The sequence below is a fragment of the Myotis nattereri genome (genome assembly GCF_964212035.1).
Source record: "Myotis nattereri genome assembly, chromosome: 1".
Taxonomy (NCBI): domain Eukaryota; kingdom Metazoa; phylum Chordata; class Mammalia; order Chiroptera; family Vespertilionidae; genus Myotis; species Myotis nattereri.
This window is the reverse complement of record NC_138075.1, coordinates 182422728-182434575: the sequence shown is the minus strand read 5'-3', so window position 1 is coordinate 182434575 and position 11848 is coordinate 182422728.

Sequence of the window (11848 nt, the reverse complement as noted above, 5' to 3'; positions counted from 1 at the left end):
AGTTATATCAATTATTTGTAAAATATAAATAAAATTATATATAAAAGTAAAATTGTTCTATTGCTTTTTCCTAGAGTATGGTATTATTTTCCTTGGTTTTGAGTGAATATTTGCTTTATTCTTTCTTTACAATATAATTTTCTTTCATTCTGAATTAAGCTTACTGAGGTTTTCCTCCTTTTTAAAGCATGGTCTTGATAATAAATGTGTACCTATAACATAAGGCCATAAATCATAAAGTTTAATGGAAACTCAAGATGACATATATTTTAAAACAATTCTTTAGAAGTATTTTTTATTAAAAATGTTAATGCTCTGGCCAAGCCAGTGTGGCTCAGTGGTTGAGCATCGGCCTATGTACCAGGAAGTAAGGGTTCAATTCCTGGTCAGGGCACATGCCAGTGTTGCAGACTTGATCCCCAGTGGGGGGCATGCAGGAGGCAGCTGATCCATGATTCTCTGTCATCATTGATGTTTCTATCTCTCTCCCTCTCCTTTTCTCTCTGAAATTAATAAAAATATATTTTTAAAAAATGTTAATGCTCTGGGACAGATGGATGAAAGGAGGTGAAGAGAATAGCCAAAGAACTTATATGAATAGCCCCACAAACACAGACAACAATGTCATGTGGGCCAGAGGAAGGGGGAAGGGTCTGGGTGGAGGGGAGCAAAGGGGGGAAAATAGGGGACATTTGTAATAATGTCAACAATAAAAATATAATAAAAATGTTAATGCTCATGTTAAGAATATTAGAAAATATAGACTAACAAAAAGAATGTAGAAAATACTTAATTCCTATGGAGTCAACAATAACCACTCTTCAGTTATCCTATATAATAAAAGCCCAGCAACCGAAAGGCAGAATGACCAGAACGACTACTAGACCAGTCGCTATGATGCACACTGACCACCAGGGGGCAGGCGCTCAACACAGGAGCTGCCCCCTGGTGGTCAGTTCGCTCCCACAGTGGGAGCAGCGTCTCAGAGGGCGGGTCCATAGCAGCTCAGCCGACCAGGATGAGCAGTGCTCCCACAGCAGGCCGATCCCCACCAGTGCACAAATCCTGTGCACCAGGCCTCTCTAGTTGGAATATATCCTTCTAGGAGAGTGGTTCTCAACCTTCCTAATGCCGCGACCCTTTAATACAGTTCCTCATGTTGTGGTAACCTCCAACCATAAAATTATTTTCGTTGCTACTTCCTAACTGTAATTTTGCTACTGTTATGAATCGTAATGTAAATATCTGATATGCAGGATGTATTTTCATTGTTACAAATTGAACATAATTAAAACATAGTGATTAATCACAAAAACAATATGTAATTATATATGTGTTTTCCAATGGTCTTAGGCGACCCCTGTGAAAGGGTCGTTCAACCCTCAAATGGGTCACGACCCACAAGTTGAGAACTGCTGTTCTAGGACTTTCTCTATGAAACTCACTCTGGATAATTTGATCAAAAAGGAATTTAATAAAATGATATTGTGTCTCTGAGTTTTATCAGTTACTGCATCTGTCTTCAAATACAAAGTCTCTGGGTGATGACCTCTCATCTCACTGGTCTGTCATGAGCCCATCTCAGTAATCTGTATGCTGGACTGACAGCTAGTTCTATAAGTCTTTACTCTCTGTGAGGCCAGACATGAGGGTGATGGAGTACATGACAGAAGCAGTGAACCCCATCGTGTAAGCTCATTGCTGTAAAATTAGTTTCTTAGCAAGAACCAATGTTGGGTGAAATATGTATGGTGGTGAATAAGCATTCAGAAGTCTGTGAAGATTGGTGTGTGCAGAAGTTTGTTCAACAAGAGAGCAAATCCAGGTCCAGAATAAGTTTCTATTACAGTAAGGCCACCTTTCCCAGACTCCTTTGATGTTTCAACTCATCACACATGCTCCTCTGTTTGGTAACTACAGAAGCCACAAGGGAGAGCTGCTGCTCCTGCAGGCCCGGAGGAGGAGGCATCCAGCTCTACCAGGCAAGCTGGGGCAGGATTTTGGCCTTCAGCACCAGGATTCTGACATTTAAGTGCTGAGCAGAAGATGGTATATTGGCAGTGGTGGTCTGGAGAGAATCCATTTCTTTCCCTGGCTCTGTTGCATTCAAGCCTAATTCATACCAGGAACTCAAATTTGGTTTTAATTGCTGGACAACTAAATATTCAGCAGAAACAGTAGCCAGATCAGCCTTGGTGAGGGGAAATCCAAGTTGCTGAAGCCACATGCAGCCTGCATCTCTGCCTCCATGCCCACTGGGCCCCATCAGAATGCCTAGAGGAAGAAGCCAGTCTGAGGTAGAGGACAGGCCAGCCCTCGCACCTGCTTAGTGAGTGCTGAGTGCTTCCTCTACAGGGGAGGCCTTTCCCTGGTTATCCACAAAGAACCAAATAACCTCATACTCTGGATCCATTCTGAGAGATCCCCTGCATACCTCTTCCCCCTAATATGCTTGTCACCAGCTCTACCTTCTTGATCCTTCCAAGTCTCTGGTTGTTGAGCTAAACCAATCAGCTACTGACATATACACCTCAGACCGTTTCTCCTTTTCAGACAAAGTGGTCAACAGGGTGAAGTACTTAACCATTTTGTCTACTGCAAAATTTCCCTTCTCAGTTGTTGTTCAGGGCCACCCTTGAGTTGGGCTACAGCGTGGTGGCAGGCCACTTGTGCTGTTGCCATCATATGTGCCGGTCATCTGTTTAGTCACCTGGACTTGGAGGACGTCCCCAGGTCAGATGTGCAGGCTGGAGAAGAATGGAAGGGTGGTAGGAGCGAGCACACCATGCCATTTGCTGTGTCTTCAGATTCTGATCAAGCCCAGTCCCACATAGAAAACTTCCACTTGATCATGAGAAGCTGTATAATTTGGTAATTAGACTTTGGAGCCAAAGGGCCTGGGTTCAAATCAAGCTCTGTTACTTAGGAGCTATATGATCATGGAACAAATTGTTTACCCTCTGTGTCAGTTTTCTAAAGTAGGGATGATAGTAATAACAGCACTATCACCAATAACTGGGGAGGATTAAAGGAAACGTTACAAGTAAAGTGCTTAGACAAGAGCCTGGCACATTGTGCACGCACACTAAATGGTAGCTGATTCTGTGACTTGGCGGATCAGGTGACCCCAGGTTATGATGAGCACCATTTGCTTGGTTACCTAATGTCTCATGACAAACTGCTGTATTTACTAGTACCAAGCCACACATCCAGATTCGTGTCTCAAAAGGAAAACAGTTCTGTGCCACAGAGCTCTTGGCTCGGCTGCAAACCCCTGGGGGACCGTGCTCTGATTTGCTTTCTGAGGGTGCCAAAGCTGCCTGTGTGCCACAGGGGCGTCAAGCCCACTGGATTCGTGGATCAGAGGGCTTGGCTTTCTGGACTAGCTAAAAGCTTTCTCTTGCTGCAGGCTGCCCTCAAAGCTGGCAACCTCTCAAGTTACCAAAGAAAAGAGCTGAAACAGCACATCTAAATCTGGCCTCCAAAATCCAGAGAAGTGCAAGTAGAGCACCATTACACATTAGTTCCAACATCCAGATATAAGAGATGCAAATAACCTCAAGGGTAGATAATGGAAAGTTGTTAAGACATTGCGGATGGATCATGGGAATTCTTGCTTCATATTACACTGTTGTACAAAGTATCATAACTTTAGAAAGATATTAGCTTGTAAGAACATGTAATAACTTCAAAATGCAATGGGTATTTCATTTTAAAGAGTGCCTTTAACATTTATATAAAACGTTTTTTGTACTCGTTCAATAGAAACTTACCTGGCCACTGGGTAAAGCTAGCAATAAAACTACTGGTCCGCAATGTGTAATAATGGGCACCGGTGAATTTTTGAGTTTTTAATTACCTTTGGTCTTAATATAATTTATTTAACTTTAAGGATATTTAATAATGACTGTGTTTACCAACCAACTTAACTAAATTCCTTAAAATGTAAGTTGGCTTTTATGAGGTGATAGAAGCTGTCTCTAGCACATTACTGCTGCTAGGATTCAGGCAATGAGAGATGTTAGTGGGGAAGAATGAAGAGAACTGGTTTCCCCAACCTCCTGCCAAGTTATTTCCACAAATTGCAGTCTTCATTGCAGTCTTCACTCAAGCGAAAAGCCTCATATCACAGGGGAATAGGGAGAATGTCTCTGACAAGGAAGCCTGCATTAGGTTGAATCTGCCGTGAAGCAAATGGCAAAATGGGATTAGGTGTTCAAGGGGTTTACTGGGGGATGGAGCAGGAGAAGGTAAGGAGCCTTTAGGTCATGGTGCATGTGTGATCCCTGCGCAAGGAGAGAGGGTGCAGGATGGAGAATGATGGGGCAGGCCAGCTGGTTAGGGGGGTGAAGGGATAACTTTGGATAGGGTGGTTGTGGAAGACCTCTTTGAGGAAAATTCGGACCTACTTTCTTTTTAGTAACAGTTTGCACCTGGTGGGAAGCAGGAGTCTTTTGTTCTTTGCTACAATCATTTGAATCATTCCCACTTGGTTGAAGAGTTGGTGTGTGTGGCACAGCCTGCCATGCCTAGACTCCAAAAAGCAGAGAGTCTGGTCACCTACTGGCTCTTCCCTTTGTGTGCTCTAGACCCACTGCCCTGCTCTGGAGGCCCTGATACCACCTTCCAGATCTGAGTTAACCTTGCTCCTAGTGTCCTCGCTACTGAAAGTGAAGTCCACAGACCAGCAGAATTGACTGGAAGCTTATTGGAAAGCAAAAATCCAGGCCTCACCCCTAAATTACTGACTAGAAACCTGTACCTAGCAACATCTCCAATGCTTCCTCTGCCCATTTAAGTTTGAGAAGCCCTGGTTCAGAGCTATTATCTTTTTTTTTTAAAAAAAATATATTTTTTTATTGATTTTTTACAGAGAGGAAGGGAGAGAGATAGAGAGTTAGAAACATAGATAGAGAGTTAGCTGCCTCCTGAACATCTCCCACTGGGGATGTGCCCGCAACCCAGGTACATGCCCCTGACCGGAACCGAACCTGGGACCCTTCAGTCCACAAGCCGACACTCTATCCACTGAGCCAAACCGGCTCTGGCCAGAGCTATTATCTTTACTGATCTGAGTAAACCCTTCTCTGGTTATTTATTCACTAGTGGCCTGGTGCACAAAATTCATGCACATTAAAAGGGAATTAGAGAGAACATTTTAATATTGCTATTTGCCCTCTCTCTATAATAGAAGTGTCAGAGATGAAAGGAAATGAGTAAAATGCATATGAAAATAATATATGAATTTATTAATAAAGAAATAATAAAATGATATAACAACAAAGACATGATATAAAAACAAAAACATGATATGAAAACAATAAGACATGATATAAAAATAACATTGATGCAAACAATGACTGATAAAGTGATTAAACTTATTCTAATATCTCCCTGTATACCACATTAAGAGTGAAAACACTTTTAGAGTGCTTGACTAATTTCCCTTGTGATGAAGTATTTACAACTTCAACTTGAACGTTATACGCTCTTCAACTCGAGAGAAAGCAACATATAACTGACCATGTCCAAAAACGGGTTCAGGTAGGAATATGCCTACTCTATCTAGAGTTTGTCCTTGTGATTTATTAATAGTCATCGCAAATGCTGGCATCACGGGAAACTGTCTTCGAATCAATTTAAATGGGAGGCCAGTGTCAGACGGGGACAAATCAATTCTTAGAATCAGAACAAACTTTCCTTCCACAGATCTTGTTAATACTTCAGCTTCAATAATGTTAGGTCGTAATCTTTTGATAATAAATCTAGTACCATTACAAAGACCCCATTTACTGTTAAGATTTCTTAATAGCATGATGATTGCACCCACTTTCAATTTTAATTTATGACACAGTATTCCCAAAGGAGTAATACTATTAAGAAATTCGATGGGAAAATTTTCCTTTTCAGCACCATCTGTTGAGTCAACGAAATCATCACTCAAATATGTGTGAAAATCTCCATTGAGTATATCCAAAATTTCTTAATTTAATTTTTGAACGTGCCTCATTTTTTGGACAAAGTGCACGTTTAGGTATATTTTTAATATTATCTATAGATATACTATTTCCAAAGATAGCTTCAATAATAGATCCATTACAAATCATTTCATGGGGGATTTCAATAATATCCATTCCTAAATGAAAACTGCTATCAAGTTTGCCATCTCCAAGTTTTACTAACCATTCACTATAAGCAGAATCCTTTGATCTCATATTTGTTGTAAGAGACAACTTTCTGAAACAGCCCCAAACACTACAGTACTTTAAACTTATTTGCACTATGGCTGACCACATAACATGTGGCACAATACTGAGACATTTTCAAAAATCCCCTGCGAGAAGGTGAACTTTCTCAGCAAATGCAACATTCAAATTCATAATTTCTCTTAGTAATCTGTCTATGGCATTTATAGCATGACTGGATGCCATGGTACATTCATCAATAATGAGAAGTTGGGCCTTTTTAATGGTTTTAGCAACTTCACTCTTTATTATTTATTTATTTATTTATTTATTTATTTATTTATTTATTTTAAAGATATTTTATTGATTTTTTACAGAGAGGAAGGGAGAGAGAGAGATAGAAATATTGATGGGAGAGAAACATCGATTAGCTGCCTCCTGCACATCTCCTACTGGGGATGTGCCCGCAACCCACGTACATGCCCTTGACCAGAATCAAACCCGGGACCTTTCAGTCCGCAGGCCGACGCTCTATCCACTGAGCCAAACCGGTTTTGGCCAACTTCACTCTTTATATAGAGTCTAGAAATTGAAGTTTCCTTTATTGGAATTGATAATTTATATTGGGAATGAAAGGTTCTTCCACCAAGAAGTAAATTTGGAGCAATTCCAATAGACGCTGTTGGTAAAACAGTACCACCACGACCTCTAATATAATGTAGTAAAACTTTATACAGATATGTTTTTCCACTACCACCTGCACCACCCAAGAAAAAGCATTTGGGGTGTACAGTTTGATCTTCGATGGCTGAAGTTATAGTCTGAAAGGCTGCCAACTGTTCATCATTCAGAGAATTTATCAAAACCTGTGCCTGTTGCCCCCTCTCCCCTGTGGGCACCGCCATCTTGTGTTACGGGATCCCCGCCTCTGCTGTGGGGGCTGCCATCTTGTTAGGGCATGACGGTCTATATTCCCTCTTTATTAGATAGGATTCTCCCTTTATTCCAATGCCCAGTCCTATCCTGCCAGGGTGTTATCCAGCATCTAGAAGAGTTCAGGAATGTGGAGAAGGGCTGCAAGTAAATTAATAAAGAGACTAGACATGAAATATAAATCTGGAAGGCATTTTGGGGAGCCAGAGGAGACCTAGCTTCAGTAACCAAGTTCTCTAAATCTCTGGACCCCTAGCTTTTTATTAACACAAACTAGAAGCCCAGTGCACAAAAATTTGTGCACTCAGGGGGGTCCCTCTGCCCGACGTGTGCCCTCTCACACTCTGGAACCCCTCGGGGAATGACCACCTGCTGGCTTAGGCCCACTCCCTGGGTGTAAGCTGGCAGTCAGACATCCCTCTGGCAGCCCAGGAGCCCTCAGGGGATGTCCACTTGCCAGCGGGGAGCAGGCCTAAGCTGCAATCGGACATCCTTAGAGCTGCTGAGGAGGCGGGAGAGGCTCCCACCACCACTGCTGTACTGGCAGCCATCAGCCTGGCTTGTGGCTGAGCAGAGCTCCCCCTGTGGGAGCACACTGACCACCAGGGGGCAGCTCCTGCATTGAGCGTCTGCCCCCTGGTGGTCAGTGTGTGTCATAGTGACCAGTCATTCCCAGTCGTTCTGCTGTTAGGGTCAGTTTGCATATTACCCTTTTATTATATAGGATAGAGGCTTGGTGCATGGGTAGGGGCCGGCTGGTTTACCCTGAAGGGTGTCCTGGATCAGGGTGAGGGTCCCACTGGGGTGCCTGGCCAGCCTGGGTGAGGGGCTGATGGCTGTTTGCAGGCTGGCCAAACCCCCTTTAGGGTGGGGGGTCCCCACTGGGGTGCCTGGCTAGTCTGGGTGAGGGGCTGAGGGCCATTTTAAGGCTGGCCAAGCCCCACTCCCTCCCCTCTCCACGACGGAAGCTCCCAGCCTCTCCTTTATTTCTTTTTTATTCTGGGATTTATTTACCTTCTATAATTGAAACTTTGTAGCCTTGAGAGGAGCTCAGAGCCAGCCAGCCAGGGCGGGAGGGAAGCTTGGCTTCCTCCATCGCCAGGGGCAACCCAAGCCTCCTGCTCACTCCAGCTCTGTGTCCATGGCCGACTGAAAGCAGGTATCTGGGGTTTATTTATCTTCTATAATTGGAACTTTGTTGCTTTCAGTGGAGCTCAGAGCCAGGCCGCGGCAGCGGGAAGCTTGGCTTCCTCCATCATTGGGGCAACCAAGCCACCTGCTTGCTCCAGCTCTGTGGCTGCCGGCCGCCATCTTCATTGGGTTAATTTGCATATAGTCGCTCTGATCGGCTGGTGGGCGTGGCTTAAGGCATATCGAAGGGATGGTCAATTTGCACGTTTTTCTTTCTTTTTTTTTATGTTTGTCTTTTATTAGTGTAGATTGCCCTAAAGCAAAGCAGATATACATATCAAAGGTAAGGTTTGGCATATAGTAGGCATTGTCAGGTTGGGGGAACTGCCCTTGGCTGTCAAGCAGCAGGCAATAATATATGCAAATCTTTAGGTGTGAGGAAATGCTTTCAGCTATTCCAGCAGGCAACAATATGTATCTTTAGCCCTGCTGAAGCCTCAAGGTCCACCAACCTTTTGATGAACTTCTTGCATTTATGACCTGCTGGAATTAGCCCCCAGCACTATTCTTTTGCCCACTGAAGACACTTTTTAATCTACTTAATAATTTGCCTTAAATATGTATGCATGTATCTTTGGAACTTAAGTGGGATTATGTTAAGTGTATATACTTTTCCCATCTACATAAATATTAGAAATCTTATTGTTTCTTACCTTTTAGTCACCATTATGTATTTCAGATTTAATTACATTACTATAGATCTAGTTCATTGTTCTATTACATAGTATTTCATAGGCATCTACCATGTTTACTTAGCTATTTCACCCGATGGGCAGCTAGGTGGCCTTGAACTAATGGTTGTTCCAGACAGCATCATGTTTCCCCCTTAGAGTCTTGTGCAAAATTTCCTCTGGGCCATACATGTTCAGGGATATAATTGCTGATCTTGGGGTATAGATATACCTAATTTCACAAAGTTATTCCAGATTGTTCTGCAGATTGTTTGTAGCGGTTTATTCTCCTACCAGCAGCATGCATCTTCTTTCTAATATTTGCCTTTCTGATTAATGTAAAATGGTGGAATATCACTGTTTTAATTTGCATTTATCTGACTACCAGTGAATTAGAGCATTTCTGCATCGTTTTGCTAACTACTCACTTATTTAACTAAAAATTACTGGGGCTTTTATGTTCCAGGCATCATTCTAGGCACCAGGGAAAAGCATTTCCTGTCTACTTATACTAGAGCTCATGTCTTTTTTTGGTCAGTTTATAATAGTTAATTGTATATCTACATATTCATCCCTTGTCAGTTTTAATAACACTAAAACCATCTCCCCATGTGGATCTACCTGCTAACTTTGTCTGTGGCATCTGTCCTTGACCAGACAGCCTTACTTTGATGAAACCACGACGTCGTTTGACCTCCTATGTTATGCAGTGTCACAGTGATTGTCTCCTGGAATTTTCCCTATTAGCTTTGTAGTTTGCCATTTATATTTAGGACTTTATTCTATCTGGAGTCCGCTATTTGACGTGGTACAAAGTAGTAATCTAACTGTTTTCTCTGTAAAATGAGCACGTTCTCCCCGCACAGGGCTTGCTTTCCTCTGTAGGTTGCATTGTTTAGCATAAGAGGTCTCAGCCTTGAGTCTATTCTGGAACTGAGATGAGTCAGAGGTTTGCAAACAGTTGCAGCGAGAAAATGTCTCTGAAATCTGAGCGGGGGTAACTCCATGTGACTTTGCAGAAAGGTTTCACTTGAGGTTAATGTGACGAGGAGTAACAGGAGCCAGAGGCCTGACAGCAGTGGGCAGGTGCTGCTGGTGGTGAGCGCCTTTCCCTAATGAGGCCAGGGCGCCAGAGCTCGTGGAGAGAGTAATTACAATCAAGAGCAAGGCTGAAATTCATCATAAATCTTGGAACACTACCAGAGGAGTTCTCTGCTGCCACATATTCAAATTTGCACACTCACTTCCAAAATTTATGCTTTGAAATTTGGTTTAATAATCAGTAGGATTCAGTATAACTAGAGTTTCAAGCATGGATCTTGGGAAGTGAGAATACTGAGTTTCAAATCCCAGCTCCGTCAGTAACCAGCTGAATGCTCTTGGGCAGATTATTGCTCTCAGGGTATTACATGAGATAATCCCCATACAACACTTAGCACTGTGCCAGTATATTTTAGGTATTCAATGAACACAGAAAATTAAAAGGCCTGTTAGATAAGAGCCTTTGTATTCCAGGGCATACAAATAATAAATTCTGGCTCTCAAGAAATTTATAATCTAACTCGAGGTTCAGTGCACGAATTTGTGCACAGGTGGGGTTCCTCGGTCTGGCCAGCAATCAGGCCATCTCGCCCAGTCCTGATAGGCCAGACCCCAGCAGCAAGCTAAACTACCAGTTGGAGCGTCTGCCCCCTGGCAGTCAGTGTACATCATAGCAACTGGTCAAGCGGTCAACAGTCGGACACAGCATATTAGGCTTTTATATATATATATATATATATATATATATATATATATATATATATATGATAGATAGATATAGATATATATAGATATGGAAATGAGATGAACTATGAAAATAATAATAGTGTAAGAGAAAATCTAATATTTTGCTCTAAGAGAGTTATAATATGCAGTCAGAGTTCAAAGAACGTGACATAGCAATTTGAGGTTTGGGGGCTGTGGGATAGGATTGGAGGCTGGGGAAAGTTTCATGGAAGAAAGTGGCTTTTAGGAAATGTCTAGACTAATGAGTGAAGGCTCCAGCAGAGAGTCCCACTTTGGCTGAGGGCAGATAAATGGTGAGAGAAAGGCCTGGAGAGGTCGTTGGGGCTGTGTCACAGGCACCATGAAGGTAAATATGGGGTTGAATTGAACCTGGTAGGCAGAGAAGATGCCTTGCTGGAGCCTGTCCTTTAGGAGGATCACATCAGGAGTGGTTGTAGAGTAGATCACAGCGCAGAGGAGGTTTGTGCGGAGGTAAAGGAGGAAGCCATTGCATTGTCTGGAGAGAGTTAGAGTTAGGGACCTTCATGGGGGCAAGGGCACTGGGAATGAAAGAGAAGGGACTCAGGGAGGGAGAGGTCTCCCAAAGGGCACCTCTTCTCCCAGTTGGCTGTTGCCTACCTCCTCTGCTTTCCTTAAAACTCAATCCTAATTCCTTTCTCGTCTCCTCTTTCATCTGAGGCAACCCTTCCACTGGTGTGCTGATCCATCGCTTCCTCTCCTTTATGGACTTCCCAGAAAGTGTTTCCTCTCTTCTCGCATCTTCATGCTCTGTCTCCACAGACTCTTTCCTGCCTACACACATGCCCAGATCGCTCTCCCTCTGAAAGAACTTCCCTTGCGCTTTGTTCTATACATTTTTAAAAATATATATATATTTTTTATTGATTTTTTTACAGAGAGGAAGGGAGAGGGATAGAGAGTTAGAAACATCAATGAGAGAGAAACATCCATCAGCTGCCTCCTGCACACCCCCTACTGGGGATGTGCCCGCAACCAAGGTGCATGCCCCTGACCGGAATCGAACCTTTGTTCTATTCTTAAGCAACGCTTCAACTTCTCTCCTACCTTTTGCTTCCAGAC